At 40.6% G+C, this 21601-nt stretch overlaps 1 protein-coding gene and 1 long non-coding RNA gene across 3 annotated transcripts in view; one reads left to right on the top strand and one right to left on the bottom strand.

Annotated features, from left to right (window-relative positions):
* The window catches only part of cnr2 (cannabinoid receptor 2), a 302290-nt gene that overhangs the window by 209986 nt on the left and 70703 nt on the right, over positions 1-21601 (bottom strand). The window lies entirely within an intron of this gene.
* The window catches only part of LOC311275914, a 62756-nt gene continuing 41754 nt past the window's right edge, over positions 600-21601 (top strand). Inside the window, exons 1-2 of one of the 2 annotated variants that reach the window (XR_014625007.1) lie at positions 600-1006; positions 1094-1162. This is a non-coding gene — a long non-coding RNA (uncharacterized lncRNA). The remainder of the gene's footprint in view (positions 1007-1093; positions 1163-21601) is intronic. The other variant, XR_014625008.1, reaches the window with a different exon arrangement.

Below are 21601 nucleotides of genomic sequence, written 5' to 3'. Positions count from 1 at the left end.
GTCAAATGTATGCAAGACCAAAATCATATTTCTCTCTGTGCACATTCATGCACTTATATCCTTTTATTATTTTTGGCCTACTGTTAATTACAAATGACACGGTTCCCTGGAATAGCTGATTGCCGAATTGTCGAATGACCGCTGAACTGGATATGTCATTGTTGTCGTTGATAACTGACTGGGCCTACTTTCATCCGAGATCTATATTCATTTAATAACTTAATATTTAATAACTTATATGTCATGTCCGTGTATTTATAATTTTTTATCGTGATATTCGCAAACGAGATAAATACAGCAAACCATCATTATTTTAAAATAGGACTTCAGCTTCCATTTCGGCCTCCTTTCTAGTGTCTTAAATGCGAATATTACACTGGCAAATTTAAAGAAATTATTATGTAACGGTACTTAATTAGAAGAGTTTTTGACTTATGCTTGTTATTAAAAAAATAAATTATAATAATATTATAATAATCAAGACATGCCTATAGTCTTTAAGGAGGTAAAACAATTTGGCACTGACAGTTTCGCACTCTGATAAATGACCTCGGTTATTTCATCGTGTTTATGTAAGATTAATATTCCCGGACGTGTGTGTACATGGTGAAACCTGTGAGGAGATCAGCACAGGTTTTCGCCTGTGAGGCAATGGTGCGCGCAGGTTTTCCCGACAGCCTGTTGTTTCGCGGGCGGGTACCACGCGCAGAAACCAAGTGCGAATCAAAGGCCTGACAACTTCTTTGTTAATTGGAACAGGCTTCTCGCTATGTGTGCAGCGAGGGTGCTGAAAAGCCTGAGATACAAGATGACAAGTGTGAGCACGAAGTACAGTCGCGTTTAATTACATTTTCTTTCTCCCTTGGAAGTTGGAGGCCGCTCTGTGCTCGTTTGTGATGCATTTCAAGTTGTATTTGACGAAATAACTCGCAACTGCAGTATTTCTTCAGCTTGGCCGAGGTGCCTTTGTGTTTGTGGAATCAATGTGGGCCTGCCTGCCTAACAGGTATAAAGTAAAAACCATAAATATGGTCAATTTGACCATGAGATTTGAACTCATTGTTGCATTGCGGTGTATGCTTCCACACTGTAGGTCGGACTAATAACTGTGTGGAAGAGCCACTGCACATGGCCTCAGCTGAACACTGGACATCTAGCTGAGGTAAGTGAGCAGTTTATTTATTTTGGGTGTCCATCCAAAAAATTTTTTTAAGAATCCCTTTTAGTTTTTATTCATTAATACATTTCATATTGTCTCCAATACACACGAGAATGGACCTCATTGGTTCTCGCACATCAAGCAACCATGCTTGAGCTTCCATTTATCACAACTGATGTGTCCATTGATGAATGTTAATATGTGAATAAAAGCCTAAATTCAATCTGTTCATCATATAAAGCGATTGTGTCTCTTCAGAAAATTTGGACTGAACCGCTCATTTCATATGGATTAGTTTTACGATCTCTTTATGAACTTTTTGAAGCATCAAATTGGTAGTTGCGTAGCTGTCAATGGAGGGACAGAAATTGCTCAAATTTGATTAAAAATATCTTCATTTGTGGTTTGAAGATTAACGAACGTCTTACGGGTTTGGAAAAAGTGAGTGTAAATGATAAAAGAATAAAACATTTTGGGTGATCTAACCCTTTAAGTCTTAAAGGGATAGTTCACCCAAAAATGAAAATACTGTCATCATTTACCCACCCTCATGTTGTTACAAACCTGTATGACCTTTTTTTTTTTGTGGAACACAAAGGGAAATACACACACAAACAGTGAAACATTTCTCAAAATATCTTTTTATGTTCCACTGAACGATGCCAGTCATGCAGGTTTGGAGCGACATCAGGGTGAGTAAATAATGACCACTTTTTAATTTGGGGGTGAAGTATGGATATTTTTAAGGATGATTATAAGTATTAATTAGATGCCTTTTTATTTTCATATTGATTTAGTGCAAAAAATATCATGACGATATAGGGCTCCAAGGCTGTTTCTTCCACATAAGAACTCCTCTCAGTTTGTGTGAGGTAACCGTGATGTTTAGTGGACCAAAAATGTTTATTCGACTGAGTTGTTATTTGACTATGCAAAAGCATGGTGCACATTTCCTGCTCCCACAACCTCGGCACATGCTTGTGTGACTTGTGCTGATTATACAGCCTCCACAACTCCAGATGGATCAACACATGCTGAAAATGCGACAAACTAAGACGCAGTTCTCCGTCTGACCTCAATCTATCACTTCAGTTTGCCTGCATAAATGTCAGCGTGCTTCCACTCTCAGACTCAGTGAGAAAAATGTCATCTCATATGTCGTTTTAACAGCCTCATCAGAGTTTGTTTGCATGTTAATTGAATCAGTGTGGGTGGGCATTGTTTTAACCTGTTGTCACGTATCTTGTCGAAACGCTTTTGCCATGGGCATACTTGCCTGGTATAGTTAAGTCTAATGCCCTTTAGTCTAATAAGACTGTTGTTTACTGGTGGAGTGTTTTTTGGGTAAAGGCCCGTTCACACCCAGGATGATAACTATAATAATAAAGACTTATTTTAAAAACCATTCTTAATATAAAAGAACAGCAGAGTCCACATCACAACTATAACGATAACAGCACAGAGGAACAATATTGGTAGAATCATTTTCAGAAGGATTTTGTTCGAGGTGACGATCAAAAAAACAATCATAGCCCATCCTGCTTTAAAGAGCTCGAGCATTTAAAGCAGTAGACGACCTAAGTGCAGTGTGTGCTTATAATAAATAGAACATTATCGTGCATTGGGGTGGATGCTAATGTAGTTATCGTTAGTTATCTCCGTTATATTGGACTGATCTAGCTTTGTAACAGTTTAGGATGTACATGATCACAAATTAACCTTAGAAGCAGATTAAAAGACAAAGGGCGCAGAAATCACCTGTACCGAACACGAGCCGGGCCACTTTAATGGTTTTTGAAATGATTACATGCATTCTAATGGAGGACATTAACATGCATGTGTTAGAAACAATAGATCCCTCATTGTTCCTCAAAGCTGAAATTCAGTGCAAAATGATTGACTGCCAAGTTTTGTGAACATCAAAGCTTTTTTTATATAATTTCCCCTAACCAGAAACCCCATTAAATTAACATGCATTTTGAATCTTTTGCCCAATAAGTTGCTTAATGAATTGTGAGAGGCATTGACAATGGTCAGGGCCTCACATTAATGTCAGAATTAGACATTTAAAATATTGTGTGTGTGTGTGTTGTCCATTTTGAGTCCATCGTGCTGAGATGTGATGTGTGTGTGATACGAGTGAGGTCTCCAGTGCTCTTCATGCCCCGTTAATAACCTGGCCAGCTTTGATGTGACGGTGTGGAGCGAGGTGGCTCTTTCTCTGCATCACTTGTGGCATGTAAATCCAGCCAGCATTTTATCTCCTTACCTGCTGCTCAAGGGGCAACTGGATTTGCTCTGGCTTCCTGTATATGCACTCTGTTGTAGCGTGAGTCAGAAGATGTCACCTACCCGACGGGCCACTCACAACGCTTTGGGAAGAATGTGAATCTGTGTGCATTTGCTTTTCTGTTCATTTGATAATCCTGCCTGTCTGTGTATGACATTCAGTTATAGCTTAAACATTCATTTTTACGTTGGTAATGTTCTATTTCTGAAGGGCTTGTACTGCTGGTCTAGCTTGTTTGTACGTAAGCCTGCTTCTGCCTATAAAATACTTTATTTATTTTTCGTAATTAAAGTTTACACAAAATTAAATTAATTGTGTGTTATATAAATCAAATCTTCCAATGTGACTTTGTCTCATATGACTTGTATGTCTCGCAATTGCGTATTTCAGGCGGTGTGGTCTATCTCACTTTCTTGTAATTTTGTCTTATCACTTTATATTTCGCAAATGCATATTTATATCAGGCAGGGTGATGTCTCTCAATTTTTACGGTCTCGTCATTTCTACTGTTTCTTGTAATTTCGACTTTTTATCTCTTATACTGTACATCTTTATATTTTGCAATTGTGTCTTTGTCTCACAATTTTGCCTTTGTTTCTCACAATGGCCCTCATTTATCATTCTTGCGTAGAAACGGGCGTATATATTGGCGTAAGATTATGCTTACACTCCTCTAATCGCCTGATTTATGAAGCTGTGCGTACCTTTGAAATCCAGGTGTACGCAATACCTGCCCTTGATAAATGCCGCGGCTGAAAACGAGCGTCATTAGAATAACACGCCCCTATATATTCAAGTCTCCGCTCCCCCCACGCCCTCATTTTACGCCATGGACACACGGAAGACGGCAAAGAAGAGAAACTTCTTTGAGAAAGAGAAAGCGAAACCAGGGAAGTGGAAAGAAACAAAATAGATTTCTAGATTTTTATTATTAATGACGCGTATTGTTATTTAGAAGAAGAATGTCGTTATTATTATTATTATTATTATTTAAAAGAAGAAGAATGTCATTTTTATTATTTTGTCAGTCTGAATTTTTTTTTTTTTTGGTCATTGAAAGCCTTTCATTACTAAACCCCGTGCACACCTGCCGGGCCTAACCCTGGCCTAACCATCGTTTCAAAGAATAGTACAACGGCGAGCGCGTCGAATATAAACGCCTCGTCCGTTTGGGGAGCTGCGCGCGCAGTCTGCGGAGACTAGCGCTGCGGAGCCAGGCGAAAGTATTTAACAAGGCTTGAAACGTCAGGTAAAGCGCACAGGCTCGCAACTTAAGGAATACATATGCCTACAATTCAAATGCTTTGGTAAAGTCACACAAATTAAACATTGAAGTCCATGTTGCACAAAAATAAACACTTAAGTTTATAATTACTATGTTGTTGTTTTTTTTTACAGTGGGTCATAATATATCATATCTTTTAGTTTGTCAGTGCGTTGTGTGGTTTTAGAAATTGTTTTTCTGCGCATTCCCGCACTCGAAACGTGCGTACACCACCTCCTGAGCTGGCGTAGGATTTGAGCGTGCCGTACGCCAACGTCCATATTGATAAATCTCAAAGTCACCGTGGTTTTGGGTGTACGCCAGGTGTACGCTGGAAATTTGGTGTACGCACTTTTGATAAATGAGGGCCAATGTGACTATATATCAGTTGCAATTTTATTTCTCTATTTTTCAACTTTTGCGTTCCCCCGAGAAACTTTGCGTTCACTCTCCAAACGCTCAAAAGGTTCTGCGAGCAAATGCAATGTTTCTTGGGGGAACGCAAAATGTCTTGCGAACCAAGGCAACGTTTTTCAGGGGAACGTAAAGGTTTTCGAGCGAACGCAAAGATTTTGCGAGTGAACGCAAAGTTACTTTAAGTATTCCGTACAAATGCTTGTCTGGTCACATAAAGTATAAATTGTTTTGAATCTTGTTTAAATGCATGATGTAAGTTATGATGTATACAATTGTTATTGGGAATTATTATTTCTACTCTAATGTGAATGAAACCTAAGTTAAGCTTTGGTTCGTCACATCAGTAATTTCGTTCGTTGACCAGTTCTGGCCAAAGCATATCTTATGCAATCAAACAGTGACAAAACTGAACTCCAGTGTGCATTTGGTTGGTTAAAAACACATTTGTTGTCTTGTGCTAATCCAGAGAGAGCATGTCTGATCGCCCTCTTGACCTTGAAATGAATGGCTGCCCAAACCAGTCCCTGCTACACATTATCATTTAAATGGCCCAAGGAGAAGGTTAGGTCAGCTCATTTGATGTTGAAATGCAAACAGAGATCAAAGGAGAGAACTCGCAGTGGCCTATATTTACAGTAGTCGGTCTTGGATTGGTGTGCTCGGTGGCTGAGGTGGAGTGTATTGTCTGTGTGTATGAGTTTTGTAGGAGGGAAGAGCACATTGTCTATTTGTTCTGCTTGGTCCTCATGGGTAGATAGCTCATTAACCATTGTGGCCTGGCACAATAGCCAAGAGCGCCGGCTGTATGGGTACAACAAGTCCTGCACAATACCTGTAAACAGCCAGCGGCTTAATTGAAAAAGGCCCCTGGGATCACCAGGGTGTCATAACAATAATAGGCTTGTATAGGTGCATAATATAAAAATTGCAGAGGCCTATTGGTAGAGAGTATGTGTGTGTGTGTAATTGTGGTTTCTCAGTGAAACTGTGTTTTAATGGTGTTGAGATGTTACCCAGCTATTTTAAGAGAGGCATGTATACTAGCTGAGTTTTTATTATGGTGTTCTTATCTGTTTGCTCCAGTTCCAGGTCACTGAATAGCACAAGCTTTGGCACCACACACCTCCAACCATCACCTTAGATGAGTAAAGGCTGAAAGATCCAAGAGAAGAGGATGGAAAGGTCAACAATGTATGGTTATAAAAGTAATCCAATTAGATAAGACTAGTTCTGTCAGCAGGGACTTGGTCGTACAATATTATATTGATATCTCATGATATGATATTGCCTTTCTTTTTAGTTGGTGTAGTAAATATTCTTTAGCTGCATGAAATTATTTAACAATCATGTATTGGTGTTTCCAATAAATAAGAGTATAAGTGCACTATATAATCTTTTCTTCTGTGGCAGACCACTAAGTTCTTTCTTGCTCCTCTGAGGAGTTAATTCGCAAACGCCTTGGTGACACCCACCAGCTTTTCCCGAGGGGGATGTGTGATAGAGCGGTTGGTTGCTCGTTTCTGGGTCGTCCAGCTAAAGATGACCCGGGGCAACAGGACTGGACAGAGATATCACAGGCCATGACCAGAGGCACTGGTAAACTGAGGCAGGTCTTTGGCCCAGCAGTGCCACCTCACATTTAAGTAAAGTCCATGTGATAGACCCAGCTACAGAGATTGCAAGTTATTGGGTCTGAATGGTGCTAATACGCTGGGCTGGTTGGATGCGGGTTGGAACTCTGGTGTCCTATTAATCCTAGCCGGGAGAATCATAAAAGGTTAGAAGTTTAGGCTTTCATTGTGGAATGTTCTGCGGTAATAGGATCTGAAGGTCTTCCTTGTTAGTCATTCAACACTACAATGAAGACTGTAAGAATAATAGACTGAATAGAGGAGATAATTGCCTCAATGCCTGTAACACTTTGCTCAGAGCAGGTAAAGGAGAATATATATGGTACGATGGTGGAACTCTTTGAGTAAACATAACTTTTTTTTGTTTGTATGTCTCATTAAGCAATGAGTAGGCCATTTTATTTATTTCTACTTAATACCGCAATCCAGCACTAGACAAGGTAGTTCATCCCAAGAAGTTGCTCAGTCATCAATATGACTGGTGTACTGTCTGTTGAATTGGATAAGTGTCTGTTAAGTGATAAATATTTGTATCTATTTTGTTAGTAACAATCAAAACCAACAATTTAGGACTAACTATGCGCAGACCAGTTTTCCCAATGTATAGACCCAAATGAAAGCTGGTGTCCCATTCAATTATGTCCCCGGGACATGTCCCCTTTAGGCTCCTTTTTTTTTGAGAGATCGCCCCACAGTGCTAATTGGGTCTCGTCTCGCACCAGGTTGATTGGACTTGACACTTAGTGCAGGGTGAGAGCTCCAACATTCACTGGAGCAAAGAGAGGAGAAAAAACAATCAAAATTGAATTACTGACCAGTAAATTTGCTAATTATAGTCCATTAGCCCGAGCACAGGGAAGGTGTGAAGACAATCCCGAGCCACACGCCTCAATGACTGACACTTTGACCTAGATTACCCAGAGGGTGTTTAATATGCAAACTAAATGTGTGTGTACTATGGCACTTTTTAACTTTAACAAAGTATTAGAAAAGATTACCCTGCAATTCATAAAATGACCACAATCCTTACATTAGTGCACTGTTTGTAACAATGTGTGTATACATAGTTTATTCGGTGAAATAGTAATGTATGTAATGTAAATATATTTTAAAATTATTACTATAATGGCAAAGCTGAATTTTCAGCAGCCATTACTCGTCTTCAGTGTCACATGATCCTTCAGAAATCTGTCTAATAATCTGATTTTGTGTTAAAAAAAAAAAATCTTATTATTAATGTTGAAAAGAGTTGTACTGCTTAATATTTTGAAGAATTTAAACTATATTAAGCAACAAAAATATTAATGTTCTTCAAATTCCTGTCTTCATTTTGAACATATATTTAATGCTTAATTAAAAAAATTTTTTAATTTTTTTTTATATATTTTTAATTGCCTACATTGAAGTAATAAAGGAGAAGTTCAAGTTCAATATCATGTTGAATTCCATCACAAGAAAACCGCAAAATGGACATTTGTCTCATATACAGTAGTGTCTCATTCTCTCTTCAGGATTATAGAATAACTCTCAAAGCTTTTACAACAGTAAGGTAATTTTTTTAAGCTTCCAAAGTGGAAATGACAGTAGTGCCTTATAAGGTTGGTCTATGTTTTTAAGTAGGCTTTTTTCACCCTTCCTACCATCATTCTTTCACTGTCACTTATTTGTTTTGCCCTGTCTGTGAGTTGAACCATTCAGGGATGAACCAGGTCATATTATCTTGTGATCTAGAGGAGTAGAAAGATGGATATTCCCACATAAGGTCACTATACATAACACCAGCACTTTAGAGGTCTGTTCTGGTGTGATCTTTTGTTCTGCTCCTGACACTCACCTCTTCTCCTAGAAGTTAAACCCATTTGAGTGTGCAGTATATCAATTAAACAGCTCTTTTTCTGCCCTTTGGAGGGGGTGGGGGTACAGGTCCAAATATTTACATTAGGGCATATCAGTTTGACGACTGTGTGGCGGAGCGGAGAGAAGGGCCATTTGGTGCAGCAGAGAGGCCATTAGCAGAGTTAAATGGCTAGAAAGAATCTGGACCAGACAGCTTTCCACACAGGATCATTCGACCGGAACCACGTAGCTGGATAAATACTTCCATCATGCAGTAAATACAGTCTTGAACAAAGGCTTGGTTTGTAAATTAGTTTGTTGATGAGGAAGCACCTTTTCAACACCTTTGCCTTGCAGTTTAGGCAGCTAAATGGAGTTGAATGGTGTAATGAATGGGTCATGTACACCATCTACCCCAAAATGACAATTATATACACGTGTGTGTGTGTGTGTATATTTAAATGTATATTTTGATATGGCAAGAGAAAATAATTCCCCAAGGCTGCCAGAAGCAAAGCTGATGCTATTTTTTTCTTTTGAGCTGTTCTGATTTAGTCACAGTTCTGGAGAGCCACTAATTTAAGCCCTGGCCCTTTTTCAAGTATCTTTTATCTTTTGTACCATCTTCCTTATTCTTTCTGGCTGGCAAGGCTGCATTTTTGTTAATTCACCTTATTGTAGGCATTGGAGTTACAAATTGCATTTATTAAAATTACAAAAAGTCTTTGAGCTTTAAGTGTTTGGTGTTTGTCAGGGACAGAGGAGTCCCACCAGTTAGTTGTCACTAGATTGCTCAGAAGTTGTGGCAGTTGCAGAATTGGTGAAATTCACAAGGTTAAAGCCTTACGTATTCCTAAACTCACTGAACCCTCACAGGGGTGAAAGCTAAATGCCAGCAGTAGTGAACTGACTTATCGCAGACGTCGGTGTCTTTACAAATTTGAGGTCCGTTTATGATATTGTTGAGATCTCTTTTGAAGCTCTTTCTTGAAAATTTTTTATTTTATTTTTTGCGTTAGAAAAGACAAACAGGTTGAGGTCAGGAAAGGTCTGTTGTTAAGGCCTATTCTTGATCTTTAAACAAGAAACCAGGGATCTTCCAACGCTATCTCACGACCAATTCGTACGAATTTGTACGAGTGATAAAAAGGTGGCTACGGGTGAGGTCGTACGAATTTGTACGATTTGTCTAAACCCACGTGATGGGTAGGTTTAGGGGCGGGGTCAGGGGTAGGTCATTCGTATGAATTCAATTGGGCAATTTGTAAAATATGTACGATTTAGCAAAAATCTTACTAATTCGTACGAGTGAGGTCGTATGAATTCGTACGAATTAGCCACCTCGTAGAATTCGTACGAATTGCCGTGAGATCAGGCTGGATCTTCCTATGGATGAGTTAGTGTGAGAAGACAGAGGTATATCATTTAGTAATCGTACCATACCTTGGGCAAAATTACTATGATGAATAATATTAAAAAGTAGATTACCCTTAAAGGGGTGGATGAGTATGATTTCACTTTTCTAACTTTAGTTAGGGTGTAATGTTGCTTTTTGGGCATAAACAACAACTGCAAAGTTGTAACGCTCAAAGTTCAAAGCAAAGGGAGATATTTGCTTTTAAGGAAATCGTTTTTAAGGACTAACAAACGGCTGGTAGGGACTACATTCCTCCAGGGTTAGTGACATCATCAACCCTAAAATTTACATAAACCCCACCCCCCGGGAACACGCAGTCCATGTTGAGAAGAGGAAGAGTTGTTATAGTCGAACACATTTGTGAGTCCGCTCAAACTAGCATCCATCTTTTCACATGCAATAGAAAGTCACTCTGTGTGCATCTCACAACAGTTCCTATACGAGCGATTTATAGATTATCATGACAGAATATGCTAATTGAAGATAGTTAACTCCACATCAGCAATATAAATTCAACAACTAACCATTCAGAGACGTCCTGTTGTATTCTACGTGTTGTCACTTCTTCTTGAGTCTCTCCATCTTTGTCTGACTCAGTTTAAACATAAAAGGCAGAACAGTTTCTGACATTTTAGTGTGTCTCTGCGTGAGGTAATCGGAGCTGCTAATACATGAGCTCTTGAAGCCCCGCCCTCTGTGTCGGGAGCAGCAGCATAATGGCATTTAAAGGGCCAGACACAAAAGGGTGGGTTTTTGCCAACCCTCAAAAAGTGACAACTTTAACATGCTATATAAAAATATCTGTGGGGTATTTTGAGCTAAAACTTCACACACACACACTCTGGGGACATCAGAGATTTATTTTACATCTTGTGAAAAGGGCATTATACCACCCCTTTAACAGGGTCGGTTGAAACTGGAACGTTAAGTCAATAAGATATTAAAATGGCTTATATTTGTAGTAGACTGAGTTACATGAGGTAAGAAAGAAGTACGTTCATCTTTAGTCTTTCTTATAGAACACCAAATTAATATATCAGGGATTCAATTCTTCTAAATGTAAATGGGACATAGTAAAAATTTTAACTTGATCAAGGACAGTTTGTAAATAACTGCAGGGGAAACAGCAGACACACAACTTCTCTCTTTCAAAGGGCCTTAGCCGCTTCCTAATCATGTGCTTTGATGCACAGAGAACTGTGGTACTGGAGTGACTCAGTTAGGCTGCTGTGGATCCTCTGCATTAGAAAGATTATTGTTTATCCCTCTCCTCTCACAGTGACATCTCCACTCTTGTGAAATTATGAACGCTGTACGACTCCCCTCCAGGTTGCTTTTCTGGTTTGTGAGGTGTGAACATGAGCGTAGGTGGAGGATAAAATATGGTCTTTGAAGAACATTGTTAGATAGCCTAAGTCATGACCTAGAGATGTATATCTAATACCAGAGGCACAAATAATTGCAATGATTGTTGTCTTAAATCATCTAATTTCCTATCAGACATTGTAACAACAGTATACTACTATTATTATTATTATTACTACTACTACTACTACTGCTACTACTAGTCTACTAGTTTTCTTGCATAGGTTAAGCAGCATGTGATAACAGGCACAATTTTCCTACTCTTCACATTGCATTGTTTTGCTTTTTTTACTTCCTGTTGTTTAATGCTGTATCTTTTGAAGGTTTTAATAGCACTGCATGTTAAATCAGTATCATAATTTTACTGGCAGACATTATTGTTATTGGTCGATTACTGTATGTATTTAGCAGATGCTTTCAATTTTTTTAAAGAGCCAACAGTATTTGTAACATGCAGAGGAAGCAAGATGATTTTTGTGTGTGTGTGTGTGTGTGTGTGTGGTTGGTAGGTGTTGTATACTCATTTCACATATTTTCACATTTAGACTACCTTTGCCATCAACTAATGCTCATTGCTCTCATAAAATTTGTCTTTAAAAACGTCAAAAACTGAATAACACTTTTAAATGTAATCTTTAGCTAATCTCAAAATTAACAACAATTGTTCAAACTGTTCACGTTGTGATGCATAAATTCACTTGTAGCATTTATTAGTCATTTTTAATATTGGCCATTCATTGGTTATTGGTTATCCATTACATGAAAATAATTGACTTATCAGTATCGGCCAAATTTTTAATATCGATGTAACCCTATAGGTTTTAAACATTATTTTTGATTTCATTATTTCCTCTCATTAATAATTGCTAGACTAGATTTTTTTTATGCTAGTAATTTCAGAAATTGAAATTCCTTTGAATTTGGTTACATTTTACTAAACTGATCTCTTAAAGAAATGTCTGCAAATTGGCTCTGCGCTAATTTTTATAAATATCTTTCAAAACAGTTTTATTCTGCTGACTCACTTTAAGAAAGTCAGTCTAGAACCAGTGTTAGAAAAAAAAGATGTTTAAAATAATTTTTTAATAACAAATGCATCTTAAACATCTTGTGTGTGTGTATGTATATATATATATATATATATATATATATATATATATATATATATATATATATATATATATATATATATATATATATATATATATATATATATATATATATATATATATATATATATACTTTTTTTTTTTTTTTTTGCAATTATATTTTAACCTGGATTTAAGCAGGACGTGGAGGGACGTGTGGATAAGCAAACATTTGCCAAAAACTGACCTTGTTTTAAGTTCCCTAATTAAATGCCTCCTCCTGAGACGCACTGTTGGTTAAAGAGACTGCCACGATGAATCTTCGAGGCATCGCTGTCATCCAGTCAAGTCAACTCAAAAACCCAATTATCGTGATGAGACACAGGTTGGTAATGCTGGTTAAAGTTGGTTTGGTTGCACACGCTGGCTCATATTTTAAAATGCACACTGGAGGGAAATAACTGGATTTCCAATTATCATAACAAGAATATTCTCATATAAGGACAGACAGCAGCAGAAAAAAATGCTTTTTTATTCTGCATGATTTGGCAACTTAAGGAGGTCAAGACGTAAATTTGCGTAGCCTTGAGCTATATTAAGTCTGCACAACAGCAGGAAGGGGGATGAGGGCTTTGTCTTTTAACATGAGCGCTGGATGTTGCATGTACTCTGGAGTGCTCACTATGTCTCTCAATTTCCCTTCAGGTAACACGAGAGCATGGCCTTTTGAAAACCTCAGGGAATGTCGATTTAGAGTCTGTTTATTAGTGGATTTGGTGCCAGAACAAATTTAGGAAATAACATGTCATTGATTAAATCATCTGTTTCAAAGAGCACCTAAGGGAGGTCGTGAAAAAATATGTTGGAGAGCACCTTTTGTACTTTGTGCTGAAAATGCAGTGAAATAAAATCGTATACATAGCTGGCATTGATTTTTCCTTTAGAGGAATGCAAAGAGGGGAAAAGAACCTCAGAAACTAAATGGAAAGAAAAAATGGTCAGTTCATAAAACTTTTTTTTTTCCATCTTTTCTCAAAGCTAGATTCATAAAATAAGTAAAGATTGGATTATCACAGCATGTATCTGTAATATCAATGAACCCTTAGAAATGTGAATAATAGATTATTTATCTTTGTAAAAATTTGAATGAAATATTATGTATGTGTGTGTATATATATATTTCATATATATATAGTGCTGCTTGTATAGTAGTATATATTTACTGTCCTCTGAAAATAACTCAACATACAGCCATTATTGTCAAAATAGCTGGCAACAAAAGTGAGCACACTCTAAGTGAACATGTCAAAACTCTGTCCAAAGTGTCAATATTTTTTGTGAGCAGCGCTGATATAGCACTGCCTTAATCCTAAATTCACCAGAACTGCACAGGTTGTTTCTGGGATCCTCTTCCACTCCTCAGTAATGACATCACGGAGCTGATGGATGTTAGACACGTAGCGCTTCTCCACCTTCCGCTTAAAGATGCCCCACAGGTGCTCAACAGGGTTCAGGTCTGGAGAAATACTTGGCCACTCCATCACCTTCACCTTCAGCTTCCTCAGCAAGTTGTCATCTTGGCGGTGTGTTTATGGTCGTTATCATGCCGTTCGGCCCAGATTCTAAAGGGAGGGCATCATGTTCTGCTTCAAAATAACACAGTACATGTTGGAATCCATGCTTCCCTCAATGAAGCGCAGCTCCCAGTACCAGCAGCACTCATGCAGCCCCAGACCATGATGCTACCACCACCATGCTTGACTGTAGCCAAGACACAATTTTCTTGGTACGCCTTACCAGGGCGTCGCCATACATGCTGAACACCATCTGAGCCAAACAAGTGTATCTTAGTCTCATCAGGCCACAGGACAATGAGGACATGGTTCCAGTAATTCATGCTCTTGCACAGGTTACTTTCAGCAAACTGCTTGTGAGCCAGCTTCAGAAGAGGCTTCCTTCTGGGACGATGGCCATGCAAACCGACTTGTTGCAGTGTTTGGTGTATGGTCTGTCACAGTGTGAGACTGTGTTTTGTGTTTATTGTATTGTATTAGTGTTCCCTGAGTTGCCACCAGATGTCTCTTCCCCTCACTGTCATATGTATCATGAACTGCATTTCCCATACTCCTGTCTGTTAATCATTGATCATTTGTCACCAGCTGTTTCCCATTAACCTGCATATATAAGCTGTGTCTTTGTGTGTGTCTTTTGCTGGTTCATTGTTTGATGTCACTGGTTGTTCTGTTGCATTCTCTGTGTCACCTGTTTGGATTATCATTTTGTGTACGGCTGTGAGTTTATGTTTTTATTAAACACTGTTAACCTGCAAATCCTTCTCCTCATTTGATACCGTGACAGAATGAACCAGCCATTAAGGAAGGAGCGGGTTATCAGCCACAGGAGTTATTTGTAGCCGGAGTTATTTTTGTATCACTGCTATGGATCTGACACAGGAGAGCAACTTGGAGCGGGTGAGAGAGGCACTGAGTACCAGGGTGGCGGATTTGCAACAACAGCTCCTGTTGTTGCAGAGTGGTTCCGTGTCGCCCACACCATCCATTTCCCCCAACCCCACGGAGTCGAGTGGTCAGCCGGAGCCTAGCACGGACTTCCCTGAGAGATACGCTGGTGAGCCTAAGTTATGTGAAGACTTTATTAATCAGTGTTCTCTGCATCTAGATATGCATCACAGGACTTTCGAAACTGAGGAATCGAAAGTAGCGTTCGTGCTACTGCTGCTGACCGGTCCAGCAGCCACATGGGGAACAGAGGTGTGGGAGAGACGGGACCCATGCTGTGCCTCTTTCAAGGCACTTACCGGGGAGATGATTCGGGTCTTTTCCAAGACTAAGGTGAATTCTTCTCGGAGGTCAGGGAGGAGACCCCGTCCAAGCAATTTTTTGAGGGGAGGTAGTGCGCACCGGTCATTGTGTGTTGGGACTCTGGGCCTGCGGGAATACACACCCGAGTCATATCACAAGATGGCTGCCACATCTGAGCCTCTTCACAAGATGGCTGCCACACCCGAGCCAATTATGGATGTAGCGAGTGCTAGAGACATGATTGTTTCACTCTTTCCCGAGCGTCGGCCACGAGAGAGGGAGATGGAGAGGAGACCCAAGCCTATTCACAAGATGGCTGCCGCACCAGAGCCACTTCACAAGATGGCTGCCGCACCAGAGCCACTTCACAGGATGGCTGCCTCACCTTTCTCTCCTATCCATGCCAGAACCCAGCGTCTGAGGTCTAGTCTGGCAGAGACTCCATTAAGGTCAGTGCGGAGGGCTGGCCTTCCAACCCCGATGCCGGTTTTCACGAGGGCCACTGCCAAGCCTGCACCCGTCCTCAAAATGGCCGCCGCCAAGCCAGCAGCAGTACCCAAGATGGCTGTCACTATGCCTGCACCTATTTTTGAGACTGCTGGGGTTATACCTGCCCCTACACTCCAGATGGCTGTTGTCTCAGCGTCACCTGTTCTAAGGAGGGCTATCATCATGCCTGCACCTGTTCTCAGGAAGGCACCAGAGGTATGTTCATTGGACTCAGTATTTCCTGTGTTTACCATGGCTCTGTGGTGTGTGTGGTCTGCTTTCTGCTCTTCTGTTCAGCAAGATGTCTCTCAAGCCCATGAACCTGAATCGGCCGTTAAGTCTGAATCGGAGTCTCTTGAACTTCCTGTCACGGCTGAGAGGTCTGAGCCTGAGTCTCTCGCACTTCCTGTCACGACGGAGAGGTCTGAACCTGAGTCTACTGTACTTCCTGTCACGGTTGAGGAAGATGAACCTGAGTCTCTTGCACCTCCTGTCACGGCTGAGGAATATGAACCTGAATCTCTTGCACTTTCTGTCACGGCAGAGAGGTCTGAACCTGAGTCTACTGCACTTCCTGTCACAGCTGAGAGGTCTGAACATGAGTCTACTGCACTTCCTGTCACGACTGAAAGTCTCTCCGTCCTGCCCAAGATGGATGACTCCGAGGTCCCTGAACTCTCTGCCCGGCCCAAGATGGCCGTCCCTGAGCTCCTTGAACTCTCTGCCCGGCCCAAGATGGCCGTCCCCGAGCTCCTTGAACTCTCTGCCTGGCCCAAGATGGCCGACCCCAAGCTAGTTGAACTGTCTGCCCTAGCTAACCTGGCCCATAGGGCCTCTTGTGCTTCTTTGCCCAGGTTCCTGTTACCGCCAGCACCACCATGGGTTGCAGCTCGGCTCTGGTGTCTGGAGATGCCTGCAGCACCACCCTGGTCTCCAGCGCCGTTCTGGTCTCTGGTCCCGCCTGCGGCCCCGCCCTGGCTCCCTGCACCGCCTGCGGCCCCGCCCTGGCTCCCTGCACCGCCTGCGGCCCCGCCCTGGCTCCCTGCACCGCCTGCGGCCCCGCCCTGGCTCCCGGCACCGCCTGCGGCCCCGCCCTGGCTCCCGGCACCGCCTGCGGCCCCGCCCTGGCTCCCTGCACCGCCTGCGGCCCCGCCCTGGCTCCCTGCACCGCCTGCGGCCCCGCCCTGGCTCCCTGCACCGCCTGCGGCCCCGCCCTGGGGTTCTAGACCCTCCATCCCTCCCCCAGATCCACCTCCGTTCCTCCACCCACCTGAACTTTTGTGCTTGGTCTTATGGAGTGTCTGGAAGCCACTCCTTTTAGGGGGGAGTACTGTCACAGTGTGAGACTGTGTTTTGTGTTTATTGTATTGTATTAGTGTTCCCTGAGTTGCCACCAGATGTCTCTTCCCCTCACTGTCATATGTATCATGAACTGCATTTCCCATACTCCTGTCTGTTAATCATTGATCATTTGTCACCAGCTGTTTCCCATTAACCTGCATATATAAGCTGTGTCTTTGTGTGTGTCTTTTGCTGGTTCATTGTTTGATGTCACTGGTTGTTCTGTTGCATTCTCTGTGTCACCTGTTTGGATTATCATTTTGTGTACGGCTGTGAGTTTATGTTTTTATTAAACACTGTTAACCTGCAAATCCTTCTCCTCATTTGATACCGTGACATGGTCTGAGCACTGACAAGCTGACCTTCCGCTTCTGCAACCTCTAAAGCAATGCTGGCAGGACTCATGCGTCTGTGTTTTGAAGCCAGCTTCTGAACTTGACGCACAGCACGAGGACTCAACTTCTTTCATTGACCCTTGCGAGGCCTGTTACAAGTGGAACCCGTCTTGGAAAATCTCTGTATGACCCTGGCCTGTACTGTAACTCTACTGTAACTAACTGTAACTGTACTGGAGAGCAACAATTCTAATTCTCAAAGTTCTTTGCCATGAGGTGCCGTGTTGAACATCCAGTGGTCAGTATGAGAGAATTGTACTCAAAGCACAAATTTGAACTGCTCTGATACAAGATACACAAATGTGTATGGTCCTGTCAAGCAGACAAAAACATGAAAATGATGAATAGGACATGTGGCTTTGCGTGGTTAAACGACATTCTGCTTTTATCACTTAGGGTGTACTCACTTTTTTGCCAGCTATTTTGACAATGGTTGTATGTTGAGTTGAGATACTGTGTGCGCGCATGTGTGCGTGTGCGTGCGTGTGTGTGTGTGTGTATATATATGTATATATATATATATATATATATATATATATATATATATATATATATATGTATGTGTATATGTATATGTATATATATGTATGTGTATATGTATGTGTATATGTATATGTATGTGTATGTGTATGTGTATGTGTATGTGTATGTGTATGTGTATGTGTATGTGTATGTGTATGTGTATGTGTATGTGTATGTGTATGTGTATGTGTATGTGTATGTGTATGTGTCAAGTCAAGTATATTTGTATAGCGCTTTTCACAATACAGATTGTATCAAAGCAGCTTCACAGTATTAAATTAAAATAATACAACAAGGTTTGTTTCTAGTGGAATTTATTGATAAAATCAAATTAGATATCCCCAGAATATCCCCAACTGAGCAAGCCAAAGGCAACAGTGGCAAGGAACCGAAAAACTCCATCAAGTGACCTAATGGTGTCCTAAAACTCCATCAGGTGACCTAATGGAGAAAAAAAACCTTGGGAGAACCCAGGCTCAGTCGGGGGCCAGTTCTCCTCTGGCATTTATTAACTAGAGGCCGGATTGTAATTTGAACTGTAAGATTAAAAATATTATATGAATGCCTGGCTGAAGAGATGCGACTTTAATCTAGTTTTAAACTGGGAGAGTGAGTCTGAGCAACGAACAGTATCAGGAAGGCTATTCCAGAGTTTTGGAGCTAAATGTGAAAATGCTCTCCCTCCTTTGGTGGTTCTGGATATCCTAGGTATGACCAGAAGCCTTAAATTAAGTGATCTTAAAGAGCGCGATGGATTATAGGGCGATAGAAGATCCGTTAAATAGACTGGAGCTAAGCCGTTTAGGGCTTTATAAGTCAGTAGCAATACCTTGTAATTAATACGGAACTTTATAGGTAACCAATGCAGTGATGATAAAATCGGTGTTATATGATCATATTTTCTTGATCTAGTAAGAACTCTAGCGGCGGCATTCTGGACTAACTGTAGCTTGTTTATTGAGGATGCAGGACAACCGGCTAATAAAGCATTACAGTAATCTAGTCTCGAGGTCATGAATGCATGAACTAACTTTTCTGCATCAGAAACTGATAGCATATTACGTAGCTTAGCAATATTTCTAAGGTGGAAAAAGGCGGTTTTTGTAACATAAGAAATATGATTTTTGAAAGACAGGTTGCAATCGAGTATAACACCCAGGTCTTTTACTGTAGAGGATAAAGTAACAGGACATCCTACTATATTAAAGTTGTATTGCGAGAGGTTTTGCGGGTGGTTTTTTGAACCGATAAGTAGTACCTCTGTTTTGTCTGGATTTAATAAAAGAAAATTACGCGTCATCCAATCTTTTATATCGTTAACACACTCTGTCAATTTGGATAATTTAGCGTTTTCATCTGGCCGTGATGAAATATATATTTGAGTGTCATCAGCATAACAATGGAAACTAATTCCATGTTTCCTTATAATAATTCCAAGTGGCATCATATATATACTGAGAATAATAGAGGGCCTAACACAGATCCCTGCGGCACTCCATAGTTTACTGGAGTTATGATCGATTTTTCTCCATTTAAACAGACAAAATGGTAGCGGTCAGATAAGTATGATCTGAACCAGCTTAATGCTTGTCCTTGAACACCAGTATAATTTTGTAGTCGATCTAAGAGTATTGTGTGATCTATAGTATCGAACGCAGCACTAAGATCAAGTAAAACTAATATTGAGATACAGCCTTGGTCAGAAGCTAAAAGTAAATCATTTGTGATTTTAACGAGCGCAGTTTCAGTGCTATGATGCGGTCTGAATCCAGACTGAAACTTTTCATAGATATGTTCATATACATATATGTATATGTATATGTATATGTATATGTGTGTGTGTGTAAAATTCTGTTAGATTGTTATAAACTACCATTTTTTTTGTTTTTCTTTTGTTTGTTTTTTCACATGTACAGTAATAATTTTTATGAATAGATTATTCTTTTTTTTTATTCCACTTCACATAAATTTTTACTTATTTTTAAAGAAATGTTTTCATTCAGAAAGAATGCATTAAATTGATTAAAATATTTTACTGTATTTTTGATCAAATAAATGCAGCCTTGGTAAGCCTAAGAGGCGTCTTTCATAAACAATAAATATATAACAGACTCCAAACTTTTGAACAGTAGTGTAGGTAGAAGCATTTTTATATATTATGTGTAGAGGGGCATGATATTTGCAGCTGTCTTTGTACATGCTCAAATAAATGAAATAGTGCCTGGACTTCGCCGTGCTGCACAGGATACAAGCACTAGGAAGAACAAGCCAGATTCCCTGCACCCTGTCTCCACAGATCCTGTCACTGTCAGTGGATCCCAGGCTCCTCGCTCTGAGAAACAGCCCAGCCAAGCGAGCAGGATTGAACACCAATCCACCCAACGAACCCCGGGCTTTTCGTTTGGATCCATTCTCTAGCCCCGCCCTCTCACCCTAAGCCATGCATCCAGTCTGTGCATGACAGTTTCATACATCCCCTGCCAAAAATATTTCCTGGATGCACTGTGATCCATGACGCTATCAGCTTCCTGACCTCTGAGTTTGTCTCGCACTTTTTACATTTTTTTTATCCGAGCATGTCAACAGTTTCTTACCGGCTTTCGAGATGCTGCCCCCTCAGTGCGTTCTTGCGCCTGTACAGCCTCATGAGGTTTGTTTGTGTGTCTATTTGATTCCACTCCATGAACACGTTCTTATAGATGCACTCCATAAGATAAAGGGAAGCACAGGGTCTTGTCATTCCTCCACAGCTTAATCAGGAGCTACACAGAGGAGAGGAGCGCAGCGCCATGGACCTTCCTGATCATTCTAATGAGGACCCCTGGCAATGCAGTCAGCGAAGTATAATTGACTTGTTCGTCTCTTATTTTCATAATAGACACTCCCTGACCCAGAGCACATTTAGTTTGCTATGAGAGATGTCAGAAAGCATTGGAAGTTTCTTCTGCACACCCATTAAATCTGAAGGCATGCCACCTTGTCTTCGGCCGGCCAGCACCGTCATTAGCTGCCCAGCTTATTATGCAGATGGTAAATGTAAGTAAATTATTCCCCGATTGGCCGAAAAACTTACGTGCCTATACACACCCTGCGCCCCCTCCACCCTGGAGCCTTTCCTGGGATCCAACCAGGCAAAAAAAAAAAAAAATGCAGTTCTTTGCTCTGAAAAAAACAAACAAAAAAAATTACATATAAATAATAAAAGCACTGCAGTGCCCCTCGACGTGAAAACCTGGTGAAGCGTGTGGATGTCATTGTTGTTGCAACAAGGCCTGCCATCTACCTTTCAGGACCAATTGAAATCAAATTACATATTTGTTGCCGAGGTAAGGGTTAGCCAGCGAGGGTGAGCCCTGGATCTCTGTCCCTGCTAGCTGATATGAAATAGAACAGCTGTGGATATCAATGCCCTCGTGCAATTCTCCACTGACCGTGTCTGCCGCGATTTTTGGAGCTGTCGCATTCATTGCTATGGACGGCCGTAATAGGATACATCCTCATACATCTGGCATTGAGAACACAGAATTAGATCATTATCACTTAAATAAACCTACTCGTGGAACAT

This window comes from Rutilus rutilus, assembly GCF_951802725.1.
Source record: "Rutilus rutilus genome assembly, chromosome: 17".
Lineage (NCBI taxonomy): Eukaryota > Metazoa > Chordata > Actinopteri > Cypriniformes > Leuciscidae > Rutilus > Rutilus rutilus.
This window is presented reverse-complemented; position numbering and strand designations above follow the sequence as displayed.